The following is a 23,971-nucleotide window of genomic DNA, read 5'->3' on the forward strand; positions in this document are numbered from 1 at the left end:
AAACTGTTTAATGTTTTTATTCTTATCCTTCAGTGTAAAAGTCCAATTATCTTCAGTCTTTGCTTCTTACAAGACATTCTCTGACACAGCGGTTGAGGTGGTATTGGCTGGTGAGACATTCAAATCCTTGACTTCTTAATGGGGGCAATTAATAACAACACTAGAAGCTACCATTATTTGAGGCCCCACTATGGGGCAGAATTCCTCTGAGGACTTCATAGGCTTGAACTTGAAAGATTCCAGTCAAAACGTCACGTTATGCGAAAGTCTAATACTCTGTTTCTGGGAATTCAGTTGTCAGAATATGATGGATTAATCAACAGAGGCTTTCTAAAATCCCCTGCTCCATCCCATTCCATAACATAGGAGAAAGAGAGACATGGAGAGAAAGACAGAGAGAATGAAGGGAACTCCAAAAGATCAACACGTTTCCACTTTCCATTAATCCCATCATTATTATAATAAGCAATATATGTTAACACTATCACATCTGTACACAACACCAACACACATGCACACACACACTCACGTTATGCACTCTGCACTCTCATCTCTTTCACCAATTGCCGGATCCCACTTACTTGTATATCATCATGTTACTACCTGTTACTGCTACTCAGGAGTGCGGCACCAAGAGCAGATATTGTACACAAATTAAAAAAAAAAAAAAAGAATCTGTGCAAAACTTGCATTAGGTGCATTTGGACTCGTTATCTATTTTTCGGGGTGGGGGGGGAATCTGCATGCCAAAATGAGCCCCACATGCCCTTAAATGATATTTTTCAAAAAAAAAAAATCTGAGCCACCTACCCAGGATCCCAGATAGCACAGAAACTTAGAAAATACACTTTTGAAGCCTCCTATCTATATTTGTGAATTCTCCATAATGCATTCCAAAAGCAGCTTTTTCTACAATGACCCACTATTCTTGGTAGTAAGGCCTGTCCCTGAACCTGACTTCCAGGTTCCACTACTTCATGGTGAATAATGGTGAGAGATAACAGCTAAATGCACTGTCACCTGGATGCTACTGTTGCTTCTTCTTCTTTTTTTTTTTTTTTAAATCCCACAGATATTTACACTCCAATAGTCTCTGGTTGTTGGTAAACATTCTCTTGTTTAAAAAAAAATTGCATGCATAATCCAAGAGGTGCTCAGGAGCCATGACTAAACAATATAATTTAGGGAAGAAGAGGGTATAGATACAGCCTAAATCTGCTTAAAGAATATTCCTTATCCCTAAATCAGTAGCAGAACATGGTCTCAGCCTACCATCAGTTTGTCGCCTGTCCTAAGAACAGCCCTCACTCCTACTTTTCCAATCATTTGCAGTAAAGAATGCATTCACCAAATGTGTAGTTCTTCAGCTGCGCCCTAGTCTATGCCTAAAGCACCCTTTGATCTCTTTCTTGAAACAACGGTTTCCACACACCAACTGATGCAAGCACTGCAGACATGTTTTCTCATATGAGAAATATAAGGGCTGTGAAATTATACCCACATGTAAATGGGACAAATAACTACTGAGTGCCTCACAGGTGCCAGGCAATGTTTGGGGAGGTGGAGAAAAAGAGGTGAACAAATGATTTGAAGCCTATGACCTGGGGTATTTTATATTGTTAACGGGAGAGATCGATAACAGGCAACCAGTATACGGCCAGGTAGTGACAAATGCTAGACAAAAATGAAAGCAAAGCGATGAAACAGAGAGGAATAGAAGTCGGGAGGAGGGCTTGTCTGCGCGGGGTCTGGGGAGAGGGGCTGTAAACAGTGTGGTTAGAGAAGCCCTCCTCTTGTGGTTCCATCTGAGTGGAGAGCTCTGTCAATGTCCCAGGGAATAGATTTCCAGGCAGAGGAAAGGCTGGTGCGAAGGCAAGAAGGTGGGAAGGGGCTTGGCATGTTTCAAGAGCTGGCTGTTTCTGAAGGCTTTTGTGGCATGTTGGTGTAAAAGCTGCCAAGGCTTCATTCTTGTCAAGGCGGCCTCGTATTTATTCTACGATGATGGCTTTCCTCCTTCCTCCCACCCCCCACTGATGTTAACGCGTCCTTTCTTTAAAGAAGTGATGTAAGATTTCAATGTTGGTTGGGCATTGTTGTTTTGTTTTCTTTTGTTTTTAATAGCCTAACTTGGCAATATAAAATGTTGGCAACCTTATGTTATTCTCTTTTTCTTGCCTTCCCCCAAACTGATTCACGAAATACAAAACTCTGTTAAGCTCTGGCTTAAGACGACATGGACTTAAAGCGCCAAATCCGCCCCCCGCCGCCCCCCCCCCCCCCACGCCGTGTCCATGGAAAACTCCATCTTAACGGGCTCCTTAGTGTTTGTTGTATTTAACTAATATTCGTACTTACTTCTTATTTCCCAGGCTTATTCTGAAAGAAAGAGAAACATTCAGAAATTCACAATGTGTATGTTTGGTTTATTTTAGTTTGTTTGTAACATGAAAAAGCGGTAGTAACATTTATGCCCGATTCTCTCATAAAACAGCATGTCAGCAGAACAGGTACGGGAGATGGGGCCCTCCCAAGATCTTTGATTGTCTGACATCAAAATTAAATGGGGGTGTTCAGAACATCTGGGCCTCTCCTCCTACTCCATCCCCCGGCCAGGATTTCCAAGGGATACCCCATGTTTGTTTTGTGTTTGTGTTTTGGGGGTAAGGTGGAGAGTTTGGAACCGCTTTTCCGGCCCCTCTTTTTTCTTTAAAGGGAAAAGAGAAAACCAGATATTTTCAAGGGAAATGACTAGTAGTGGCCAGTGTAACAAAGAAACCCCGCTAAGCCTAACCACAACCTGACAGAATGAAAAGTGATTCCACAGCTGCCACTCACCACAAATCCCCACGAAACATGCCAGGAAATCAGCTGAAAGCAGTAGAGAGACTGCTTCTCAGGGGCCACAAACATGACCCCCGGAGAATCTTCTGGTCCCATTCAAATTCAAAGTCGCAAAGGGCGGTGGGGGTGGAAGCGGGAGACAGAGACTTAGCAGCCCTGTGATCACTTTCAGGGTTATGATGGAACTGATTTAAAATGCAAAACCGAGTTCCATTGTAAGCACGGACACACACTGGAAGCTGAAGGGAAGTGGGATTTCATTTAGTGATTTTCAATTTTAGGGTTGAAATGGGGGTGGAAAGATCCACGCTATTTATTTTTCCAGAACTGAGATCGCCTCTTCTTTGTGCAGGATAAGTGAACATGGGCTGATCTATTACTTCTTTGGGTTTCCATGCTAATAAGGCATACTTCCCACAGAATCTGACAGAAAGGATGAATACCTTGCCCTGCCAATGGTTAATTTGTAGTGGCATGTGTCTTTCTTGAATGTTCATGAAGTTTTCTAATTCATCAGCACACAATTGGACTTTTTTTCCTCCCTTTGCACAGAATGAAATGCCGAGAGGGCAAGAGGTTGAGGGTGTTGCATTATCCCCCGGCCAATGTATTTACTGCCCCAAAAGTTATTGCTAATTTTTTTCTACCTCAGGAACAAAATTGTTCTTGGGCAAATAATTTAGTTCTGACCACACTTTAAAATGTTTATTACTGTCGAATCTGTCACAGATTGCATCAAGCCACAGAGATGCTAATCTATCTCATGTATTTGAAACTCCTCTGGGAAACATATATTCGGGCTTACTGCTGAGTGAACATGACTGTTGGGATTATAGAGACCATACAGAGTGAAGAAAAGCAGCATAGCTTTTCTGACTGGAAAGTAAACAATAGGGTGATTGTCGGCTTACACATTGGGGCCAATAGCCCTACTGCTGAGGAGCTCTATGTAAAAACCAAGATCAGCAAGCAGTCTTGATGTTTTCTTCTTGGAGTTGGATGTTGTCAAGGATTCAGATGCGCCACCCCAGTGAGTATGCAGGAAACAAAACAGGATATTCTTGTTTAAGGACTGCTTTCTGTAATTATGTTGATTTTTTATGCAACACTTGAACTTTTAAAAACTCAAGGATGCATGAGAAGTACTCCAGAGGAGAATAAATGATTGGGATTTTGTCTTGAGTGAAACGTTATCTTGTGTTCTTAACAAAATTAACTTGTTTGTATTTGTGAGTGGGTCTGTGAATTAAGTATACTTAGACTATGCCTGGTTTGCCTCCCCACCTCACGCACCCCCACCCCCACCATTTTCAAACAGGAGGTCAAGTTGTCTTTGGAACATCATATTTCCTGCTTGGAAAAGGCACTGGATTGTATAATAGTCTGACAGGAAAGTATCAAGAGCACCAGGAGTTTCCCCTGGAAGGCTCGAGGTAAATGTGCAGCACCTATGAAGTTCTTTCCTTTGAGCTATCATGAGCTGTTCTATTGTTGTGTATTCAAAGTCTTCAGAATGGAAACAGCTAAACTAAACTGTAAATGCTCTAAGGAAAAACATCTTTGGAAATATGTACAGTAGGCTTGCTTGGAAACATTGTACTTTTTTATCTGTCCTTCCTTGCTGAGGAAGGAACATCTGGCTCAGACACTCGCCAGTTAATGCTATCATGCTACAGACATCCGGTAACTTCTTTTCCATCCAAATATCAGTTCTGTGTATTAGACAAGGGATGTAACATATTTGTGTGCCAAGATACCTGATGTGGTGACAATTATTTGCCCTTTATTTTAACAAAATTGCTTCATGCTCCTTTTCTTTAATCAAAATGCCATGCAATTTCCTATTTCACTCGAATAATTCCCATAATTTTACAACACAATGAAAGGATTATAGATTAGCACAGGTCAATCTCCTCCATATTCTCCTTATTTTTCTTAAGATTCCAATCCACAAAAGGTCTTGGACCACATAATACTTCCGGGTCAAGGACACCACAAGGTCTCTTTGCAAAAGCACCCCGGCGGCTGTCCAGAGCAATCATATTCCAATGGCAGTGTGCTCTGAGTCTTAACCATTGTGATTCAATGGCGAAAATGAAACGTAAACTAGATGGTAACTACCGACTTGAGTCAGGGGCACGCTGAGAATGCTGATTTCCCTCCAGGGGTAGAGCGGTGCCTGGGGGTAAGCCTGAAAGGGTTTGAATCCAGATTCTACCATTTGGCAAGCAAATCACTCAGCCTTTCTTTCCCCTGCTTTTCTCCTGTATAAAAGGAAGATTATAATTGTTCCAATTATTCATTGCTGCATAACAAAATATCCCAAAACTTAATGGTTTAAACCAACTATTTATTATTATCTTTCACTTTTCTGTGAATGACTAGGCCCCATTGGGTGGTTCCCATTTGGGGGTTGTCATTCTGGTGGGGTCGGGTCCCAGCTGAATAGTAGCCTTGATGGGGCTGGCCGTCCAACATGCTTCGTTCACATTGTAGGCTGGTTCCCTTGAGGATCACTTTACACCTGACCCCTCAGGCTTTCTCACAGCATGGAGGCCCTAGTCTGACTTCTTCCATGGCAGCTCGAGGCTTCAAAGGAGCAAGGCAGAAGTCCAGACCTAGTCCGTGGTCTCTTCTGCCTCATTTTATTCATCAAGCAAGTCACTGAGCAAGTCAGCTCAGATTCAGAGGGAGAGAACTTAAACCCTGCCTCTCAGTTTGAAGAGTAGTTGATAATTTGCCTCCATCTTCAATCCACCGCAGATAAAATATCCACCACATAGAGTCTTGTGAGGATTAAATAATTGACCCGTGTAATGTGCCTAGACCAGTGTCTGACACTTGTAACATATTTTCAATAAAAGTCGTTTTTTATCATGTTCTAGGTCCTGACCTAGTTTTTATTATGCTCTGAATTCCTTTTATTCTTCTTCTTTGCATTTATTGCCATTTGAACTTACTTGTCATTATGTTTCTGTATATGTACACATGTGTTTATTTTCTCTCTCCTACCCAAAATATAAACTTTACAACCATAGGGACTTTTTTTTTTCTTCAGGGCTTGGAAAAATGTCTGGTATATAATGAGAGTACCACGAATATTTGTTGACTGAATAAGTGAATGAACCCCTAGTGAATATAGAACTTGGATGTTTGGCTGTGGAAAATGGGACTGTGATTGGGGTTGGGGGAATAGTGTGAACAGAGAGACCCAGAAAGAACTGACATTCTGATTTATTTACATGTTTTAAAAATTAGGATATCATCTGTTATCTGGAGAAGCTTTTAACTGTAACTCTCTTAAGAAGCACAACTATATGAACAAGTCCTACTTTACCTCCAGAATAGTTGACATTAGGCACAATTTGAAAACTGCCTTTTGCTATTCACAGGCCTTAGAATCTGACAGGTCTGGGTTTAAGGCCCTGCTTTGCTGTTTGCTTGCTTACTGACACGAAAAGTTTTTTTTTAAACTTCTCTGAGTTGCAAAATCTGTGAAGTCAGGCAACGAGGCATACCTCATGGGGTTCCTATGACAATTAAATTCAGTCCACAAAAGATTTCAACAAAAGGTCTGGACGCAGTTGATAAACATGTACCAATTCCCAAACATATTAAGGATAAAGAAGCTATCGATATGACTATTAATATACTCTACCTTGGAGTGGATGGCTTTTCAATTTCTTTGTTTCAAAAACTCCCCTTATGTTCTGGACACATTTTAAAATATTAAAATAATATTAAGTTCACTTCTTACTAATTCAGTATTTACTCTGTGGCCATATGGATCCATAAATTGACCTTTCTACTCCACCAGGATTTGACACAGGAATTGAAACAGGATATTGAATAAGTTTAACAACCATGTTACAAATAAATATTTAAATATTTACATTTATCAAGAAAAATTATGACCTCAAAGGAAGTAAATATCATGTCCAAAGAACAACTTCCTAGAATTCAAGGGGGATTCCCCACCCCAGACCCTTCGTGAGAATGTCCAAAAGTCGATTACTTTATCAACAGATGGGGTGGGTTTAGAGTTCAACAAATTCAAAGTGCTCAGAACTTTGGGGTATTTTTGAAAAGGAAACCACTTCCTGTTTTTTAGTGTACTTAGTATTTAAAAATAAATGTACTGACCAAGATAAACTGATGAATGTAACAATTTTCTTTCCTCAACACACACACACACACACACACACACACACACACACACGAAATCAACTCAAGATGGGCAGTTTATAGATATACACACATTTTTACGTAAACTCATAGTGAGTAAACTGGACACATTTTTTTTCTGTTTTATTGTTTTGGGAGAGCTCTCAAACATTTCTAACATTGCACAAACTGCTCTAGAATATGTGAAAGGTAGAAGCTAGAAAAAAAAAAGACTTGGCAGAGAATCATACGTATTTAAAAGGAAAATATTCAGCACTGCTGTTGTATATGGCTGGCAGCTAGACAGGACAGCATATATTCTGTTCTCCAAGCAACACAACAAGACATCAGAGCGTGCACATAGCAGGCACAGCGAGGTCCTCCAACGTGAAGGGGAAGGTACTTACAAATGTCACAGGATAGCACAGTAAAATTTAATCGATTTCTTTTTGTTTGGGCAGGGGAGGGATGTACAAATACAGGACTCACTGACAGGTTTGGTGCAACCAGAGAGTGGCAACGTTAAAATTACATGTATTTAACGTATCTGACAAATAACAGGTTTTAGTTTAGTTTTCTTTCCATCTTTCTTTAGAACTATATATCCGTTTTCATCTATTACAGTAATGTCTGTAACTAAGAGTATAGCCACATGGGCTGGTATCATCTTATGGTTCTTTGTTCTCAAGTAAATATACCTGACGGTGGTTAAGCATTAACCAATGGCAGGTCAAGGACCAATGGTTCTGTCAAACACCAATACGGGGAAAGTAGAAACCCAGATGAAAGAAACATAAATTAAATTCATCCTCGCGTTTCCATCCTTCCATATTTGGTTTCTTCATGACCCATATATTACAAAGATAAGTATGCCAGAACTTAATACAAAAGGGGGAACCCTAGTTATTCTCTATCAAGATCTGATTGGATCCGATTATATAAGGCTTCATATGGGCAAATATTGACATTCATACCACCACAATTTTTACTCTACAGATGTGCCGACGAAGGCAATTTTTGTATTTTGTTTTTATCTCCTTCCACATTTCACTCCTTCCGGAGAATGCCTAGAATTCTACTCTTTAAAACAGTAAATCCAAATGGTAAGAATTTTCCATAAAGGGCATTCATAAACATTTACCTCTTACTTCCATATTTATAGTAACGATAACTAATAACCTATACTTTGGATTACACCCTGTCCAATTTATCCAACCAAGACAAAAGCCCTTTAGGGAAATTTCAGTGTCTCGTCTATTATTTAACCTCATGAACACAGCACCATGCTGCCTCACTGAAAAAGATTCATTGCAAGAGTTCAGAGCAGATGAGATGGGTATCCTCACACAAATGTACAAACAAGGGAACTAATTTTTCTCTACTGTTTTTACAAAAAAAAAGGAAAGCTTTTTTTCACACTAGGCAAACAGCAACTGGTTTATTCTCATAAATTTACATCTCCTAAGTAGTGTCAGTATTCAGGCAGATTAGTTTAACAGGCCTTGTGTTATCATCCAAGGGAAAAAAAAAAAAAAAGGAAAATATATCCAAAGTCATCTGGTTAATTGGAGGAGGTGGGGAGATGAAGTTGCTTCCATTAAGTTCTTTTGGAACAGTTGCAAGATCCACAAAATCTGTTTTTAGCTCAGTCATTCATCCTGTTGGATGTGTGATGTGTTTTCAATTTAATGATAATTGCCCTTTCCATTTCTTTGATAATTGCCCTCTCTATTATCATTTATGGAGATTCAAATTATAAATCAAGACAAGACAGCCAGAAAAATATTATGATTGTCCCTTCTGAGGCCACAGCAACTCAAGTAACACTGCCAAAGTCTGAGAGTTTAAACCATTTTCATTTGCATGTTTCTGAACATTTTATTTTAGGGTCCAGTGGTTTTCCTAAAGAGGAGGTTGCATGACAATAATAGGACTGAATGATAATGGATACAGAGAATGTAAGTTTAGCTTCAATGCAACAGTTATAAATTTGTATTTGAAACCAGAGGCTTTCTCTCCTGGCTGTTGGAGAGTGAAAGTGAGAAGTCAGCCGGAAATGTGTGCTCTTAGTCACCTGGTGTCCTCACGGAGGACATTGCACAGCTCTGCCTCCCCTCAGTGCCCTTCTACTCTTTTTTGGGGACAAAAATGTCTTCTTCTCATTGAATATGCTCCATGATCCACACAATGAGATAAATGCAAAGACATGAGTGACATTTTTTCTAAGATTCCAGGAGCCATCTCCCAAAACAGAAGTAAGAAAATAAAAATTTGCACCCAAGACGTGGATCTTTGAGGGGCGGCCAGCTTGTACCTGCTCAGGAGATCCTATTATTAAAGCTTCAGGAATTTGGCAGGCTGTCTGTTCCCCCAGAAGGCCACTATTAAAAATTAATTGTATAAATTTTGATTTAAGTACATTGTACTAAAAACAAAGTCAATAAATACACAGAACTCATCACTTCCTAATTATTGTAGTACACTGTACTGTTTTCTGCGTTCTTGAGGGTATTTCTGCTTCTTGTATTTGAATGTTAAAAATATCATATCCTGGTGTGATAGGGAGCATCTCTTTCCAATTCTGCTGGTAACTTGGGACACATGAGTAGCTTAAAATCTGTGATGGTAATTACACCACTAATATCAAAAAATGCTGCAAATCATTGCTTTTCCCCCAGAGAGCTGGTTGTTAAGCATTTTGCTGTCCAGCCCTGGACAGTAATATAGTTTTGTGAGAAGGAGGACCTTGGAGCTGGGATGATCTGGGTTTCCTTTGGGCTCAATTAGCAGCTGGATGATCTCAGGCAGTTTACTTAAATTCTCTGAGCCTTAATTTGTCACTCTCCCGCTTAATATCCGTCAATAGCTTCCCATAACTCTTAGGATAAAGTCCAGAATCCTCAGGGCCTTCTTTCCCTTATCTTTGCCCCAGATTTCTTTACTCCTTAAATCCTAAACACTCCTCCTGTCTCAAGGCCCTCACATCTGGAATGCCCTTCTCTTTCCTCTCCTACCCATGATGTATGTCTCAGTTTAAATGTCACTTTCTCAAGGTAGACTTCCATGATAGCAATCCCCTGTACCTCCCACAAAATAAGTTAGGACCCCTTAGGATAAATTTTCATAGAAGCCTGAACTTGTCCTCACAGCACCTGTCAAAAGTGTAACAGAACTATTTTGCACATAGTCATTTATTTCATACCAAAGCCCCCTCTTTTGCCTGTGTTTGTCATGCATGTTGCTTTAACTCTCAGGCTCAGCTCTACACTTTGGTAACCTAACCACTTAAATTTTTATTTATTTATTTATTTTTTTACATTTATTTACTTTTGAGAGACAGAGCACAAGTGGGGGAGGGGCGGAGAGAGAGGGAGACACAGAATCCGAAGCAGGCTCCAGGCTCTGAGCCGTCAGCACAGAGCCCGACGCAGGGCTGGAACTCACGAACCGTGAGATCATGACTTGAGCTGAAGTCGGACACTCAACCGACTGAATCACCCAGGCGCCTCCTAACCACTTAAATTTAATCTGTAGGATACCTGTTTTAGTAAAGAGCAACCCTCTTTTCAAAATCACTTATTCCACCTAAGAAGCTCCAGCACAGTGTTAAGGACAGGGGCTCCAAAACTCTAACTCTTATGAGCTGTGTGGCCTCAGCAACCTCTCTGTAGCTCCCTTTCCTAATTTATGAAACAGCATTAATAACAAAATTTGCTCTCTAGGGGTTGTTGTGAAAATGAGGTGAATTGACCCCTGTAAAGTGCTCAGTGTTGATGGCGTGGGAATCGGTGTTTTAACTGTCTGATCTTATTTCTACTCACCTTACCTCTTTCCTTTCCCCCAATTGCATCATTTCCCAGAACTCCCAGTTCTACAGAGGCCCCACCCCACAGCTTTAACTGTCCATCAGAATGACACCCAACTCTCTCTTAGTTTCTCCCCTAATTTATAATCTTACAGTTCCAGCTACGTACTGTCACCTCCATGAGACTTTCTGACACAGAAAACACAATATACCACACCCGAATCCATCATTACCCCATCAGACTAGTTCGGCCTTTTGACATCTGTGTATCTGTTCATAGCAACCCGATTTCTTCAGTGAGGCTCCACGTTTCTAATTCATCTATGTCTCTCCTCTCTCCTGTACTGCACATCTCAGCAGTTGCCAGTTTCTATTGATTGTCTCTGAAATACCTCTTGCATCTTTTTTCTTCCTTTTAATTCCCTTTGCTCCCACCTAGTCTAGGTTCTCATTAATCTCTTTCTTGTCTGGACTATAACAATAGCCTACTATCCAATCTTCATAGCCTTAGACTCAGCTTAACATAACAAGAGCATTCTTCCAGAATTAGACACTCTCAAAACACATGTTCCTCTCCCTCCCTCCCCACTTCTCTCTCAATTATGTGATATTTTATGCCTGTCTTCCGTCTGTGAAAGCAGAGACCTTGGCCAACTAGTTCACGTCTGTATCCTCAGTACCTAATAACACCAGAAAGAACTATTTGCTTAGTGCTACTATTATTAAATATTATCACAGTATTAACATACCATATTATTAACATTGAAAGTTATTATTCAAATAGTACCATTAAATGTTAAATACCGCTAAAACTATTTGTTGGGTTAATTATTGAATAAATCTGTTTTCTGTCCTTGCTTTGATCTATAGTACACACACTTCATCTACTTAAATTGGATTTCTGGTTAATTCACTCTCTTGCTCAAACATCCTCAGCCCTTCCCAATTGATTGCCTACTGTCTAATGTCCCCATCCTGGAATATGAGGCTCCAATTAAGAGGCCAGGCTCGCCTCTGTGAAAGCTCCATTGCACTCAGACTCTTCCAAGTTGTTGTTGTTTTAATTAGGGAAATGATAATATTAGTTGTGACTTCAAAAGCCTCCTCAGCCTGTATCATGCAGGGCAACAGAGAAAGGAGAAAAGTTAATCTTTCCCTGATGATTACACTTGCTTCTGAAACAGAAGGTTCAGTGAAGAATTTATCATCGTCGTTCCAGCATGAACCGCGGAGAAGAGATGTACCTCTTTCAATAACAGAATATTAAGCCTGCGGAGTTCCCTCCAAACTTTTCAAAATAATTTTGTCTGTCTTAGATGTGAAAGATAATATAAGATGATACCGGAATTCTCCTCTGTTTTACTTAAATTCATTTCACTTTGCCTTTTTTCTCGAGATGACATATCACTGGATGCACTTTTTCTCTAAGCTGGCTTCTTTTCTTGAGCTTTTTTTTCCGTATTGAATTATGTACTCTTTTCTCAGTATATACTCATAATTATAGCTTCTTCATTTGCATCTTGATGATTAAAATGTTGCTTTCATATCACTTGGAATTTATTTTTTCTTGAATCTCATAGATTTTCCCCTAAGTTATGGTTTAAACAATACTCATTCTAAATTGATTGTTAAAGTCCTGGCCTTGCATTTTTAAATATTGATAGCACCAGCACATCAGGACTAAACGTTGCTCAGACATCTGAGTTCTTTAGATCCTATTGTTTTCATATCGGAAAATTTCCCCAAGAAACCGACTTCAAAGTTTGAAGAAACGACACAAGGAGTAACTCTTTTCAAGGAAGAGAGAAGTTTTTATTCAACAACGATAATAAAGGCTGTATTCAAAGGTGACCAGCAAGTCCCATTCTGATAAATAAGGCAATCTCAAAGTTTGGCAAAAATAGCTTATTTTGTACGTTTGACTACACTTGGTTAATGCTGTCCTCATTAGGTTTGTTCACAAAGTTAGTACGTACGTTCTGCATGTAAAAGACATATATAAAAATTAATTATATTCCTGTAATGTTCTAAATGATCTGATATGGCATGCATTGAATCTTTAAACCATGTGCCTAAACTGTCAAGAAATAATTGAAAATTTTTTGAACCTGCATTTTCAAATATAGATGCCTATTAAAAAAATTAGAGTCTTGGGGTGCCTGGGTGTCTCATTCGGTTAAGTGTCCGACTTTGGCTCAGGTCATGATCTCACAGCTCGTGGGTTCGAACCCCGCATTGGGCTCTGTGCTGACAGCTCAGGTCCTGGAGACTGCTTCAGATACTGTGTTTCCCTCTCTCTCTGCCCTTCCCCTGCTCTCGCTCTGTCACTCCCTCCCTCTAAAAAATAAATAAACATTAAAAAATATTTTTTTTTAAAGAGTCTGGCTATCAGTTCAAAAGCTATACTCATTATTACAAATGTCAACAATTACTCAGTTACCCTTGATCTCTTAAGGATAGCAGCGTAGTCTGATAGCCAATATTAATTCATCCTACAAAATGAGCTTCTTTTTTCTTTTAAAGATTTTATTTGTAAGTAATCTCCCACACCCAGTGTGAGGCTTGAACTCACAACCCTGAGATCAAGAGTCACATGCTCACTGACTGATCCAGCCAGGCGCCCCTAAAATGAGCTTCCTTATTATAGATGAAAATATTCCTTTTTTACAAAATTACATAATGAGATGCCCATTATTTCTGTGTTAATCTCATATCTATTAGTTAACCATGAGATGAAGAAATTGGCAAGAAAAAACCTCAAGTGCTACTTTATTCCCTTAGCTTTTTCAACTATAATCTAAGATATTATGTCCATCTGTAAGTGGACTTCACCAAGGGCAGTGTGAAACCTGGGATGAGTCTATCTGGCAAACTTTCCTTCGTCACTCATCATTGAACCCTTATAGTTATGTTGGACCCTCGTCATATAACATGGTGCTAAATTCAGTATTAGACCTGGTTGAACTGCATCCCAGGACTGTCATTTTGATGCAAGATCACATGGAAAAGGGACGTATGTCCATTTTTCATCAACCATTTTAAGGTCAAGTTTTGCAGCCTCACTCTAGCAGTCTGATCAAAGCCTCTGTATTCACAAACAAAAAAAAATCCTGCCCCATTTCACAACAAACTTAGAGTTTGCTGAAAAACTAAAAATTACTGGTCTCCAAAAACTTAGTTTCTTGCTCTCTTACTAGTAATTTGTACATGCAAAACCATAAAAGAGCCATATTCTTCGCAACATACTTCCATCAAGGATATGAGTGATATAATTATAAATCCTTTATATTCAGGCAACAAGTAATAACTCGTCTAGCCTCCAAAATGTATGACAGTCAGCCCATCTTGGAATTCTATTGTTTTAAAATTCACCAAATAATACTGTTTTAATAGGCAGTCATTTCTTAGTCCATTCCCTTGATTAAACTATGTCGGCTTTAGGCCAGAGACACTGCTTGATTGTCTCTTGTGGGTTTGACTCACTTGATGGAAAATCCATCCATCTACATACTGCTTGATTGGGAATGAATTTTAAGTATTCAGAACCTACATATAGTAAGCTTGACTGTTAGAGACTGAAGTGAGCATAAGAGAAAGTAGTGATTAACAGGCCACGAGTTGGCTTTACCATCTCAGTGCTTCGAGAAATTGTAGCTTACTGCTATTTCGCACCGTTTCTCTACTTGCAAAATGGTTTTGACTGGAATTGGAATGTCCAACAGAGAGAGAAAGCGATTACTGGTAGCAAAAGAAATACTAACTGCTTGAGTAGTAATAATCGATAAATAATAAACACGCATTCCATCAAATATATACAAGGTAAATTAAATCTACTCATTTTATGAAGAGAGAAATGACTACTGACGTATCTGCTACGAAGGTGGAAGTCTGGAGTCCGCCTATCATGCGAATGATGTCTGCTTAAGTGTAGCGTCAGGGGGTGAGAAAACAGGAGGCCCGTTTATGGCTGCTGTTTGCAGAAGCCGAGAGAGGTAGACACTGGCTTCTGATTACCAATATAAAAAATTAAAGTTTCTTGCCTGTCTACCAATGGTAAGTAGGCACTTTCTTTGCTTTAGGAATTGTATAATGTTTCTTTTGAAACTTGAATCCTTGTCAATGGATACAAAAGTGGGACAGGTAAATCTTTCCTTCTGCTTTTGGGAAAGAATCATTGACAGCTGAAAAAGAGGCAGCGATCCCTAAAGAACATTAAAGCAAACAAAAAGTTTGTGTAATCTGTGTGTTTTTAAGCTATGGCCACATCAGATCGGAGGGATACAATTACCCAAAGAAAGAAGAAAATTCCTCTGAGCCATTTTAGTTTTTACATTTAAAATGTTTCTTGCATTCACATTAATATTAACTTTATGACCTCCTCATACCGTGCTATAATCATTGAAGAGAGAAACCACACACCCTCCCTTCCCTGGGTAAAGACTTGCTTTCAGATTTGCCCTCACTCACATCTGTGCTTACCGAAGGAACAGATGCTCAGCTTCTAAGGGTCCGACTTTGGCCTTTTCCCTTCTATCGCCACAGCAGAAAGAAAGGGGGTTCCCAAGTGATGGTGGCAGCTTTCCAATGGCTGGCCCGTACTTTCACATTTAAAGTAAGCAGGTCGCATCAATGGGCTGTCTAATGACTAACAAGATAAGAGTGCAATTGATCTTTTTATTAACCCGTGTCCCCAGGTGGGGGGCAGCTTGCTCCTCCCTCCTGGGTTCCGATACACTGCTTCATTTCAGGAACATTTTAGACCCTTTCACTTTTTTTTGTCTGAGCTGGTTCTTTTTTTTGTTTGTTTAATGTTTATTTTTGAGAGACAGAGAGAGACAGAGCACGAGTGGGGAAAGAGCAGAGACAGGGGAGAGCAGAGAGAGAGGGAGAATCCGAAGCAGGCTCCAGGCTCTGAGCTGTCAGCACAGAGCCCGATGTGGGGGCTGGAACTCATGAACCTCGAGATCATGACCTGAGCCTAAGTGGCACTTAACCGAGGGAGCCACCCAGGTACCCCTAGTCTGAGCTGGTTCTTAAAGCACAGGGGTAACAAACACAGAAGATATTCCACGGCATCCAAATTCTATTTTCTCTGAAACTCCAAACTAGTAAATACCTTTGTAATTTGCATCTAACTCAAAACAATATTTAACGTACATTGAGAATTTATCTACAATCCTGTTGATATTCTTTTCATGCTGAATTTGAACTCTGGGTTTATTTGTCTTCCTTTTAGGACTCAGACAACTCACCCTAAACCACACAGCTCGTTCTGAAGACGATGGAGCCCACATAGATTCATAAGGTAAATGATTACTTTCAAAATATAACATAATGGATTCAATTACGGAATGAATTCCAGCACTGTGGAAACGTGTTGTTCTTCATTTGTCTGCTGGAGACTTGCTAAGTTAAGATGCTGGGTGGTCCTTTAGTAGAAGGCAGAATCATGATCCTGGGTGGCGCTGTGGGAACAATAAACTGCATCTGTGGGTTGACTGTCTTCAGCCATCAGATTATCTTCAGAATCAGATTATCTGTTGTATGTTGCATAAGGCTGGCTACCTACCTCGATTTTTTTCAAGTAAGTATTCTTGTGATCTTAGGAGGCTCCTGCCCTGGGGCATGCCAGCACATCACAAATCCCACTGTCAAGTGGAGTGATTAAAGCCTTTATTGTCACACACCAAGCCCAAAGTTACTAGGATGCATTCCGCTGTGGAGGTAGGAGGAGGTACAAAACATCCCATGAAGGCTACCTCTGCCGCAAGTGACGTCGGATGAGGAAGCATGCGGCACAGGAACTGAGAGACGATGGTCTCGTTTTTCTGTTTCTCTAAATCACAGTCATTCGCTTTCCTGCTTGTTAAAATAATTATTTATTTCTAGAGGCTGCCGATCTATGTGAAGGTACATACAGGATCTTTGATATCCCCTATAGCAAAATGGTGAAAAGCCTAGGCTTCAGAGCCTACCTAATTTCAAATTTGCCAGCAATGACACCGTGGCCTTCAATTTTCTCATCTATAAAGTGGGAGAAATAATAGTACTCACTTGCAAGGGCTGTGGCATAGTATATAAACAGACGGGCAGATGCAAAGCCCTTCAAGTATTGCCTAGTACCTAGAAAACACTAAATTCACTGATTAACTAAAGGGCTTTCATTCTACCTCCTCACTTTGTTTCAGGTTCTCAATTTACCTTTAATCCAGAAACTTGGTGGTTGTGGGAATTATTAAGGGAAGCAAACTCCCAATTCCCTCTTAGCAGCCTTCCTCCTAAAGGAGATATATTATACCTTTCATGTAAATGCCAGGAAGGGAAATAATTGGCATCCCATTGCCCTTTGAATGGGTCCCTGGCTAGCCCTAGGTGGTGTGACGTCTAAAGTGACCTGAAAGCGGGGTGCCTGCCAGCTCAGCAGCACAGTGTAGTGGGAGAATCAATTAGAAGACTCAGGGCCATTTCAGAAACATGCAAACATCAATTGGCATCGAGTTTCAGGAAGCAGAATAAAAAGGGATCTACAAAACAAAAAGCCTTTCAAAGGGATGGAGGGAAGCACGGTTCTTCCAAATCACGAAAGGATGATTATGATCACCATTAGAGCTTAATGAGCCTATATATGGCTAATGACTTCATCTCTCCAGTAGATTTGCCAGTAGTCTGTGTTTCCACTGGTATCCATCCTTCTCTTCTAATAAACATTACCATCCCGCTAGCTGGTCAGAACAAGTCATTGGATTTCTCCTTCCTCCATTAGCAAAAGCGTATTTCTCAAATCTCCCATCCCTCTGTTTCAGGACTGAAAGGAATGCAACAGAGAAAAGAAAATAAATGACACCACTCTATGGTTTATAGATCCTTGGAACGCCTAGGTTTAATTCTGGGTCATCAACTGCTCTCTGACCTAGTTTTCTCATCTCCAAAATGCAACTGATCACGATTTGATTTCTAACATTAACTTTAAAAGTAAAAATACATGAAACTGATCTTTTAAGACATGTATAGATATGGTTTATTTTTACCCAATTTAGATATTTCTTACAAATGACATCATTGATTATGGCTAGATTTTTATTTTAATAACCAACTGCAGAAAATGGCAATTATAAGTTTTAAACTAGTTATCTGCTGAGCCATTTAAAGACTATTAACTTGAGAAAGACGTAAGAAATAAACTGAAGTTAGATCTTTTTTTAATTAACCATACTGTTATAATATTTAGTTAACGGTGATACAGTGTTACAATCATTCAAGTGGACAATATTTGGCTAAGTGGAAATAATGCCGTATCTTTTAAATAACAGGTGTTAATAATAGGTTGTTTATTGGAAGATAAAATTTCTTATAAAAATAATAAATACCATTCCCCATCACAATCTTTACTCACATGTTTGTGTGAATATTTCTCTCATTTTCCTATTTTCAAAGTATATCCTTTAAATATAGTAGATCATAATATAGTCTTGAATAATAATCACACAAATACCATTGTCCTAAAATAATCTTGAATAGTATCATGCAAATATTGTCTCAATATAATCTTGAATAAGAGCACACCACTATAATATTGAAAATAAGCAAGCAATACTTATGGTGGAAGAGATAATATTAGCTATTAAGACAATACTTTAGTGTCATACTTCAAAAATTTTTAATTGTTTTATGTTAAAATATTCCAGCATAATTTTTCTGGGGTCTTTATGCTATAAATAAACTTTGATTGCTATGGTAATGTAAGAAATATGAATGGATAATGTCTGTTCCCTATAACCATCATCACAGGTAAGTGTCATTGTTAAAAAGACATGGTTGGGATAGCGTTTTTGAGTTCTAGTCCCAAAACTGCAACGGAATTTTCTGAGTGATCTTGAGCAATTAGCAACCATCTAACTAAAATTTTTGGTATAAAATTTGAAGAAATAAATAAAGGAGTCTCAAAAATGAAAGCTGATTTTTAAGAAAAACTTTCAAGCAACAAAAATATTTAGCGAATTCTAACATGAGCCAAATCCACATTCCGCTGTCAGTCTTTCCTGCAACTTACCTGCCTCTTCCTCTTCACTGATTCCATCATTTCACGAATGAAATGGTTGGTTAGTTTAAAATGCGTCCTGTTCATGGTCACTAGAAACTTTAAAATCACAGAAAAGTACAAGCTAAATGTGTGTATTTTTTAGGTTCACTGACTATTTAGAAACTTTTTTTAAGTTATTTAATTAATTTTATTGGGGGTCTCTAATATATCCAAAGCTGTTCCACCTCAGAAAGGATGTATTAAAAAAGAGTATAAAGTGTGACCCCTACTTTCCACAGTGTATATATGAAAGTAAAATCAGCATATACAAAATAAATATTATCATCACAAAAATATATGTATGTGTTCATCTCAATGTTATAAATTATAACTTCTATAAGAGTTCTGATGGAAGTGGTAGGATCCAAGATGGGATTTTAATAATGAATACAGCAGGATATGTAGTTCTTTTCTGGGCCAAATAACCAGTGGTCCTGGATTTATATTATCCACGGTCTATGTAATGAGCTATTTGACCACTAAACACAAAGCGAAGGAGTAGTCAGTTGAAGGGGCTGGTTAAGTAGTCAGTTGAAGGGGCTAGGTAGGTCCCACCAAACAGATCTTTCACTCTTCCATGCCCAGTGAAATCGAGAATAGACATCCCACCAAAATCCCAAGCTTACCTGGGATATGAGTCTGGCCCCTCACATTGCAACAGTGAAGATTCCATCATGAGTGGAGAGAATCATTCCTCTCAGAAAGAATTACAGCTCTTAATGGAGTTCAAGCCTGTAAGACCCAAATGCTGGGCTTGGGTACAAAGCTTATTTCGATTTGAGAATATAGAAGGTGAGTCCCTGAATTAGTTCTATGAATTAACCATTTGCCATCTAAGGAAAAAATGAGATCATTTATATTAATAATCCAAAACTCGACTCACACAAAATTAAAATCAGATACTATTCCTGAAAGTCTAAGTTGCACTGTGTTGTGAAAGTAAACTGTAAGTATGCTGATGACAGTGGAGATCGTAGCTACCATGGATTGAGAGCTGATTGCACACATGGCATTCTGTCATAGGCTTTAACTTATATATATATATCTCATTTAATCCTCACAACATTTATATAGAGGGAAAAGGTTTTGTTCCTGGTTTAAAGATAAAGAAATGAGGCTCAAAAAATTTAACTGGATCAAATTTAACAAGTAGCAAGTAGCAGAGCCAAGACTTGAACCAGTGTCTTTCTGAGGGCAAAGGGCATGCTGTTTCCATTATGTACACTACCTCTCAGACAGTGCTGCCTCACTGTCTAATGATGCTTTTCTTATATACTCAGGTATACCAGTAAGATGACTAAGTTGACAGTTTTATTGCATGTATGTACATTAACATCAACCAATACTTATTATTTAGTCCCATGAAGTCAATGAATGTTTTGCAGGCAGATGGGCTACAGATTCAGAAAAATCAATGAGTATTTGACTAAGCAAGTGAATTATGAAGAGTAAAAGCATCATATGTGCTTTTTCTTGGAAGTAAAGGGAAAGCCATGGTGTTAATAAAACAGACCCAATGCTAATGACTTCGAGCCCCCCACCCCCTCAAAGTAGAAATCAATCTGACTCTAAGGTTGATTTTGCTCATTCCATAAACTTATTTCCCAATGGAGTTCCTTAATTTTGACATTCAAAATACAGAGTACCGTCATGGCTCTTTGGCTCTTTACTTTCAGATTTAAGGTCAGTTTACTTTTTAATCTCTTCTCATTTATAATTCACTTTCATGTAAAACTTTCTTTGTCTTCTTTTCATACTCTTCATGTTCTTGCCCACTCTCTAACAGACTGTTCTCACCGTCTGGAAGGTCTTCCATTTATCTTGCCTTTTCTTCTTCGTGTCTATTAAGTCCTCACTGTATTCAGTTTCCAGGATCTGTAGTTCTGATTTTGCCTAAAGCTTTCCCAACTAATTAGATATAAAACATTGTAATCCTTCCATGGAAACCATCTTTCCTCTATAGCCAAAGGCATTACCAGTGGGAAAATGTATTCGTTTTGTATATAACAGTAATTTCAACCATTAGGTTGTACTTTTCATTGATCTATTTTTTCTGGTTAGAATAGAAATGCTATTGTTGAAAATTTGTAAATATCAAAACACACAAGGAAGAAAATAAAAGCCATTGTTGATGCCAACACCCTGAGAAAAACATTGTTAACATTATATTATATTTCTTTCTTTGGAGTTTTTTTTTAACACATTTGGTTGTATTTTAACATCAATTCTCCGTCTTAATATATTTTGATCCTGCTTTGTTTCTCCTGAAATCAGACCTTAAATTTGGATTCATCCAGTTCTCTGGATTAATAAAAGCCAAGTGACCAGTAAGAGGGTTGACCATTAAGAAAGAGGCCTAGCATTGATTCATAGAGGTCTAGAAATGTTCCTATTTCTGGGCTTGTTTACAAAGATAAGGTCTTGTGTGAAGCTCCTGGGTGATTCCCTTTGCTTCCGTCATGTGCTAATTTCTTGTTAATTGAAACTACTCTGTTTTTATTTCACAGAAGCTAGGAAAATATATTAATATTATATAAGACACGGTATTATAAAATAATACATCTGTCTTCTTGATTTCTAAATGAAATGAAAGATCAAAGAACTATTTTGTGTCCATATAACATTGTAAATGCCCTCTGTGGGTTTTATCTCCTGCCTGTAGGCCCATCTTAACTACATGGAAGATGAAATTTTCTTGTTCAGATACCTAACCTTTTTATCCCCCCCAAGCTCATTTTATCAAGCGTGATTCATCAGTTTTCATCTGGTGAACAGACATCATTTGAAAACTTAACTTTTCCCACATGCCTTACCTGCCCAAGTTTGGGGTTCAAATTTTTATCATTTAGCTCATTAGGAAGGACTTCGCTCTTAGGTAATTGCTAAGCATCTCATTTCTTCCACCTATGCAAAATAATGTTTGATTATTCTGCCCAGGTTTAGACACTTATCCGGTTTGGATTTGTTTGCTAACTAAACATCTAAAGACATTAACTAACATTTCCCCAAAAAAGCATTAAATGTGACCTCATAGGAGAAATAACTTTGCAGTCTCACTGAACATTTCTCCTCACAATTCCCCTGATATAATGTGTATCCTTAGCAATTAGCACATAGTATATACCACCATCAGCTATTTGTAAACAAATACATAATATCCTTCAAGGCATCAAAACTCATTCCCAAGCTAACAGGACAAAGGTAATGAAGGCTAAAGGTTTTCATAGCTTGGATGAGATGCAAAAACTTTTGTTCCAAAAAATCTATTTCCTTAATGTCAACTATAACCCTCTTGCCCATGAGAAAAGCATTTCTCACACCTTTTTTTTCCCCTTACACCACCTAAAAGTGGACTACTCAACTTAAACCCTGAGTCTAAAAGTATTGAGAAACTGCTAAATATATTCATGTCTCTGTAGTGAAGATTTTACAGACAAAGATAAAGAAGCCAACGTATTAACACCAACGATGAGTCTGAGAAGCGAACAGCTGTGGGTGTTGAGGTGCCCCAGGGCGTGGGGGTTCAAGGGGACAATTGTCAGTTGTCAGGACAATCAAGACACCATAATATTTTAATTTTCACGCATTCAGCATCAGGGCAGATACTGCCCACATGAGGTTGGTGTTTTACTAGAATCTAAACTAATTCCACTTGTTTCATGCTACTGAATGGTTTATTTGCTGTGGGACCCTCAGGGGGTAAAGGGGAGGGAAATACATTAAGTCAAAACTGCAAATACTTTTTAAGACTACACAAGGTGTATCTAGTCTCTTATTGTTACATGGTATGTTAGGAGAAAAAAAAAAAGTCTGTGGGACATCTACCCTGACTGATCAAGTCAACCTTTGAAACCTGCAATGAAAACACGGAGACAACCATACGTAATACACGGTAGCATTAACAAGTTAATTTTCTGGAAATTGTGTTGGCATTAGGATGAGAAGTGGATGAAAAGAGTTCGAGGAAAACAAAGACATCATTCTGTAAATCAATAAGTTTGCTGATTAATGAAGAGCCAGGCTTTGCTATGAAGGACTGGATGCTCAGTTGGTTATGAGCACATCTTTCCATAATGGCTGCCACTCCTATATGTGCCTGGAGAGAGAAGGAGATAGAAACATTTATGACTTTTGTACCACCCACATACACAAAAACACATCCTCACGAATCCCTGTCTATAAAGGTTTATTTATGTAGCTGTAAATTGGAAAATCCTAAGCATAAAACTCTATATCTATTAAATATACAACGGTTTAGTGGACTAGAGATGGGGCAGCCTTCCTTACTTGTGCTTTTTTCTGTCAGCGATGACACAAGATCATAGGGAATCCATATCTCTAAAGCCAAAGAATAGCTCCCAGTCATTTGTGGCTTCATTAGCAACGTTGTGATGTCCCTTAAGGACAAAACACATAAATGTTCTCTTGTCACTTACAATTGTGTCAAGGAGAAAACCAAAATGAACTTGCAAAGTCATGCACCAGCTCAATTTTGGAAGGAAAAAAAAATCTTCTTTGAAGGAAACGAAATCAATCCCCAGTTCAAATTAAATTTGGACTATTCTGTGAAGCTCCAATACACAGCTCCAATAACAATCAGTACTTATGGACTTAAAATGCAGGCAAATAATGTTTCATTTAAAAGAAATTGAAGGAGGATTACTGACAGAGAAAGTTTTAATGCTATTTTATCACTAGTTAAAGTTAAATCATGCCGTTATTGGCTCAGTCGTGAACATCTCAATCCCCACTCCTTTTTTTTTTTCTTTGCTTTTTCCAAATGTTACCAGGAGTCCTTTGCTAGGTTGGGCTTGTGTTTTCATCTTATTAAAACCCTGCCATGCAAATGTATCATAAGTGTAGCCTGAAGACTTCTGTCTCATGCAAAATTTAGCTTAAACTCTACTAGCATGAAACACTTTGTTATGCACAAACCTTCTGTTTGGTTTGCTGACATTCTTAGTCGGCTCTCATGGTGATTCATTATCTTGTGATATAGATTTCCAAGTATCATCTTTGTATTGATTTTTATATCTTTAATAACCACTCCACAGAAGATGGCTCCGCTGGTGTCATTGATC

General features: G+C 38.7%; 1 protein-coding gene across 1 annotated transcript in view; it reads left to right on the top strand.

Annotated features, from left to right (window-relative positions):
• Positions 1 to 23,971, top strand: part of ADGRL2 (adhesion G protein-coupled receptor L2) — a 623,946-nt gene that overhangs the window by 110,819 nt on the left and 489,156 nt on the right. The window contains exon 3 of the mRNA XM_045036067.1: positions 16,047 to 16,115. The gene's annotated coding sequence lies outside the window, so the exon portion shown is untranslated. The remainder of the gene's footprint in view (positions 1 to 16,046; positions 16,116 to 23,971) is intronic.

Source organism: Felis catus, chromosome C1 (genome assembly GCF_018350175.1).
Source record: "Felis catus isolate Fca126 chromosome C1, F.catus_Fca126_mat1.0, whole genome shotgun sequence".
In the NCBI taxonomy this organism is placed as follows: Eukaryota; Metazoa; Chordata; class Mammalia; order Carnivora; family Felidae; genus Felis; species Felis catus.